Consider the following 6,010-nt stretch of genomic DNA (forward strand, 5'->3'; position numbering starts at 1 on the left):
GGGTTCCCTCATAAAACCTTCCTTAAAGGCTGCATCATGGCATGGCACGGTGGTGAGTCACGGTGGTCTGGAAGCCAGCACATCACAAGCCCTGGTGGGTACCATCAGCCTGGAAAGGCTGTGACTATATGTACTGACAAACCAGGGGGTGTCCAGGGAAGAGAACGAACAAGATAGAGAGAAAACTGAAGGACGTACTGTCAGAGGACCACGAGAAAGGACTAGGGAGGTTTAACAAGAGAGAAAAGAGACTCAGGGTCTGAGGGGACATAATAGCTATCTTCAACTAACAAGTTATTACGTGCCAGCTGGTTCAGCTTGGTCCCAATGGGTAATAATAAAGAATTATTATCTATGTAGCACTTACAAGTTAAAGGAGCACCTCACATAGATTAGATGCTAACAACAATCCAGTGGAGTCAGCGCCATTACCATCCTCAGTTTATGAATGAGGAAGTGGAGGTTCGTAGAGGTTTAAGTGACTGGCCCAAGGTCATAGTGTCTGAGACAAGATTTGAATGTCAGTCTTTGTTCCTAGACCAGTTAGGTGACACAGTGGATGGAGCACCAGGCCTGGAGTCAGGAAGACTCATCTTCCTGAGTTCAAACCTGGCCTCAGACACTTACTAGTTGTGTGATCTTGGGCAAGTCATTTCACCCTGTTTGCCTCAGTTTCTTTATCTGTGTAATGAGCTGGAGAAGGAAACGGCAGTATCTTTGCCAAGAAAACCCCCAATGGGGTCAGGAAGAGTCAGCCAGGGCTGAAAGGACTGAACAACAACAAAGAGAAGCATAAAGAACAATGAAAGTAGGAGAGAGGCAGGAGGAAGAGAAAGAAAGAGGAGAAGAAATAAGAGAGAGATCGATTAAGGTGGCTGTGGAGGAAAGGGAGAGAGATCCAAGAAAAACAAGAGGTAAAGAGACAGTAATAGAGCTAGGGACAGGAATAAGGAAGAGAGAGAAATGGAGAGAAAGGCAGGGACAGAATCACAAAGAGAGGCAGAAAGATAAGGACGGAGACGGAGGACGGGGGAGGGGGAGAGAGAGAAAGAGAGGGGGAGAGAGACAGAGGCAGAGATTTAAATAGTGATGGAAATAGAAGAGAGACACCAGGCAAGAAGGACAGAGGAGGAAGAGAGGAAGACAGACAGACAGAAAGAACAAGATAAAATGGGTGTCCAGAATGAGAGCAAAGCCCCACACTGCCGTTGTTAGCTCACTCCCTCTGCCGGGCTTTCTCATTATTTTCCTTTGCTTTACAGGACCCCAGGGTTGAGACACCTCTGAACAAATCTGGTAAGGTCAAGCTCGGTTTTTCTCAGTCCGCTTCAATCTAGCAACCAATTCGTATATCCAGGAGTAAGTCCCTCCTCACGCGGTGCTCAGTCCTGTGCGGCGCTCGGGAGTTTACAAGCTCTCTAGGGAAGCCAAACACACAAGCCACAGAGAACAATAAAAAGGTAAAACTACGTCTTGGCTGTGGGTGCGAAGGCACACAGAAAATGGTGTCAACGAGCAGGATGAGCTCAGGCTAGGCTCACTAGGTGTGACGTGTTGAGACATAGAACTCAAGGGAAAGAGCTACCCGGTGCCCCGGGAACATGTGGGCTTTTACGGGAGGACAAGGACACTTAAAACTTCTCCGACCAGGAAGGAGGCAGAGGATTCTGGGCTGGTAGAAAGAAATTCACATCACTAATAAGGAAGACCCACATAGAAACTTAACCTCTGAATGGGCCACCAGCTTCAGTTAGGGAAGAGGTGCTAGGGAAGAATTCCCACCATGACAGTACGGGAAGGAGTGGGTCCAGGCTGCTCAAGCTCACAAAGGCATTTCCCACCAGTTCTTGGGTACACCATGCTCTGATGTGGAGGCAGGGATTCCCTGCCTTGGGGTGGTACAGGAAATAAGATACCTCCTAAAAGCCTCTGGCTTTCCTTCTTACACCACATTTCATACCAGAGAGTGATGGGGAGGTAACTATATCACATTATACTGTGATGGGTCCTTGATTCAAGCCAGTGGGGCTAGACTGATCTGGGGCAGAAAAGGATAGCCAAGGGGCAGCTAGGTGGCGAAGTGGAAAGAGCACCGGCCCTGAAGTCAAGAGTACCAGAGTTCAGATCCGGCCTCAGACCAAACACTTGACACTTACTAGGTGTGTGACCCTGGGTGAGTGACTTAACCCCAATTGCCTAACCAAAAAAAAAGAAAAGAAAAAAAGAAAAGAAAAGAACAGCCAAAGTTGAGTGAGGGGATAAAATTTAGAGTTGAGCTTTCTCCAATTCTTTCATCCTGAACAGATAAACAGATAAAACCTTCCAGGAGTCACAGTCACAAATTAATTTGGAAGAGGGTCAAATCCATTTTAATACAAAGCCAACCTCCATCTTCTTATCTACTCAAAACTGAATGAAAATAGAACTGTACTATCCAGAAACACTGGTCTCCTTGCTGTTTTTGAATAATGAGCTCTATCTCCTTACCCTGTGTCTTTTCACTGGCTGTACCCCATGCCTGGAATGCTTTCCATCTTGGCTTCCTTCAAGACTCAGTTCACATTTCCTCTGCTGAAAGAAGCCTTTCCTGCTCCCCACTACTGCTAAGCCTTTACCTCTGAGATTATCTCCCATTTTATGCTGTTCACATGTTGTCTCCCCCATTAGAATGTGAGCTACTTGAGAGCAGAGATGATTTTTGCCTTTCTTTTTATCTTGTTGTGGTGGTGATGGTGGAAGAGGAGGAGGAGGAGGAGGAAGAGAAAGAGGAGAAGGAGGAGGAGTTGTTTCAGTGTCCAACTCTCCATGGCCCCATTTGGGAATTTCTTGGCAAAGATACTGAAGTAGTTTGCTATTTTTAGCCTTAATACTCAACAAATTCTGAAAGAAGAAGAAGAAGAAGAAGAAGAAGAAGAAGAAGAAGAAGAAGAAGAAGAAGAAGAAGAAGAAGAAGAAGAAGAAGAAGAAGAAATAGGAGATCTGGAGTCAAAGGACTCAGTTCTTTGACTTGGTTCTGATCCCAGTTCTGCCATGCACTGGTTGAGCAAACCCTCCAACTTCTTTGAGCCTCAGCTTTCTCATCTATAAAATGACAGAGTTGGAATAAATGACCTCCAAAATTCCTTCCAGCTCTAAGGCCATGAAGCTATAACCTAGGTTCAAATCCCAGCTCTGCTACTCAGTACCTGTGTGACCTTAAACAAATCTGTTTCTGGATCTTTTCCCTCCCTACAAAACAAGGAAGTTGAACTAGAGGACTTTTAAGTTCTCTTCCAACTCTGAATCTATGATTCTATGACCAGAGGCTTCCTTGAAATGAGAAGGAAAGCTGATACTCCCAAGGTACTCAACTGTAAAGGACTTCCCAACCTGCCAAAGATATATTTCAACCTCAGCACCGATGCAAACCCGTCTGAGGAAGGGATCATGGATACCTGGGAGAGGTGAAATCTACAAATTCCAGACTAACTCTAGGGCTCTGCCTCCTGTCCAGGTGGGTGGGGTGGGGAGGTGGAGAGTCCCCTGCCTCCCACATCCTGGGTTCTTCTTACAGATGCCTCACTGGTGCATGAGCCCCAAGCTGGAATGGCATCCTTCAAAGATCTGTGGATGGCAATCGTTGCTACTGTGATGGCTGTCTTGATTGTCACTGGCAGGATCTTACTGGGTGAGTGTCAGCTCCCCTCATGCTCTGTGTCCTTCTTTCCCATTCTCCCAACTCCCACTGCCTCATAAAGGAGGTGGGGGTGGGGATCCAGACAGCATAGAAGAGCTCCATAGGCTGGCTTCTGACTACATAATCTCTGATCCCCCTTCAGATCGTGAGCTCAGACTTCCTTCTTGAGAAGGAAAAGGCACTTCGAAGAAAGGGTTGGGGAGGCATCCTGAGGTCCCTGGCCAAGTTTCTGCATATTGATATGCATAAATATTTGCATAAGTCTGTGCCAAGTCTGCACTTATCTCCTGTTTTGAGGGCCATAAGGATAACTCTCTGCGAGTGAAGGAGTCCATTATAGCTCTGGCTTTGAAAGACCTTACAGGCTCTATTTGACCCTCAGAATCTCTAAGAAAGAGAAATATTAATTACACAAACCTTTGCCAAGCATTTGGATGGAAGCTCCTGGAGTCCCAGGAATCAGATCTGTCCACCCTACCTTCCCTCAGGATACTGGGTGAGTTCTAAGTGCTCAGGCTAGGCTGAATTTCCTCTCCGCTTTCACCCGAAGCCAAGGAATGAGACTGTTCCTGGTGACATTATCTCTACCTCCCTTCTACCTCCACTCTTCCCCTTGGCCCTGGACCTAACTCCAAGCGTCTTTCTCAATTACATTTCATTCAATTCTCCTCCTCCTTCTGCTTCTACCCCATTTATCTTCAACATACAATAATATTAAGAAGCTACAACCCTTCCGCCTTACCTTTAATCCTCAATAATATTAATGATAACAGCTAGCATTTCTAGAGTGTTTTGTAGATCCAAAGCACTTTTCTCAACCTTACTCTCATTTGAACCTGACAAGGCAAATAGTGGAAATAATATTAGTTCTATTTTTCATATGAAGAAATGAGACCCAGAGAGATCACAGTTAGTCAATCGATCAATATTTATTAAATGCCGGACACTGCATTAGGCTCTGGGGAGACAAAGAAAGGCCAAAGACAGTCTCTGTTCTCAAGGAGTTCATGGTCTAAGAGGGTAATGGAATTGGAGCAGCCATGAATTCCAACCCATACCCACAATAACATGCCTAACTCACAGCTATCAGGTGAAGTGGCTTACTAGAGGGCACACAACGAGGCAGGGACAGCCTATAACTTCTGACTTCCTAGTGCCACCTCTTGCCTCTTAAATGATAGGATTATAGATTTAGAAATGGAAGGTCTGAAGTTTAGAGGTTGTCTAATCCCTTCCCTTTTACTCATTGGGAAACTGGGGCTTATAAAGGGCAAATGACCTTCTCAAGGTCACAAAGTTAATAAGAGGCTGAACCAGAATTTCTACCCTGGTGGTATCCTCTAATTCCCAATCTATTGTCCTATCAACTATGCCACAAGTGCCTATAGTAGCTACCTCACAGGGTTGTTGAAAATCAAATAATAATAATAATAATAATTAGAAAGCATTTTGTAAACTTAAAAGACTATATAAATTCGGAATGTTGTTATTATCTATCTCTTCTCTAAATTCCTTCAGCACTTATAGATTTTCCTGCATATGATTGCCAAAGCTACCTTTTATTGATGTCTACTTTTTTCATGGCTATCATTCTTTGTTTTCTAATTAGATTATAAACCTCCTGGGGGCAGGAGCCATTTCTTATATTTCTTTATATCCCCCTAGCACAGTGCTGGACATAGTTAGGTATTCAGTAGTTAATAAACAAACTTTGGGTAACATCTAGCTAAAAGGAGATTGTCCAATCCCACCTAAATTTGTACTGCATTTAGCTCAGTTCCATGACATCAAACAATGGTTTTTGAATGAGGACAGTGGAGACAGTTCAAGTCATCATAACCCTACAGCATTTCTAATCTTATCTTTCTTTAGTTAAGTCAACCATAGGAAAATTTGGGATACACAAAGATGGTCCAATCAAAAGCTATTTCATTTGAAAGCTAAATACACTGAACCCAGAACTAGGAATTCCATGTGAGTACCTCCTGGGCCATGGGACTTTTTGATGTAGATTCAGGCTTGGGAAGTCACAACCCTTAGCTTTTGTGTAATCCTAGCTTTGAAAGACCTCACAGGCTCAGGCCAGGCACAGGTCAGAAACTCTCTTTCTACTACTCCCTCTAGGAAAGGCATCTTAGGACAGTGGGAAAAATCTGGATTACATCTCGGAAAACTCTGGTGCTAGGTGTTATGAGCTTAGGTCTCTTTACCATTTAATGCCTTGAGTTTCCCCATCTGAAGAATGGAAGAATTGAGTGAGGAAGTTAAGTGGTACAACAGAAAGAACACATATCTTGAGTCAGCAGAAGACCTGAGTTCAAATCTTGCCTCAGA

The sequence above is a fragment of the Phascolarctos cinereus genome, unplaced genomic scaffold, assembly GCF_003287225.1.
Source record: "Phascolarctos cinereus isolate Bilbo 61053 unplaced genomic scaffold, phaCin_HiC Scaffold_726;HRSCAF=1367, whole genome shotgun sequence".
Classification (NCBI taxonomy): Eukaryota; Metazoa; Chordata; class Mammalia; order Diprotodontia; family Phascolarctidae; genus Phascolarctos; species Phascolarctos cinereus.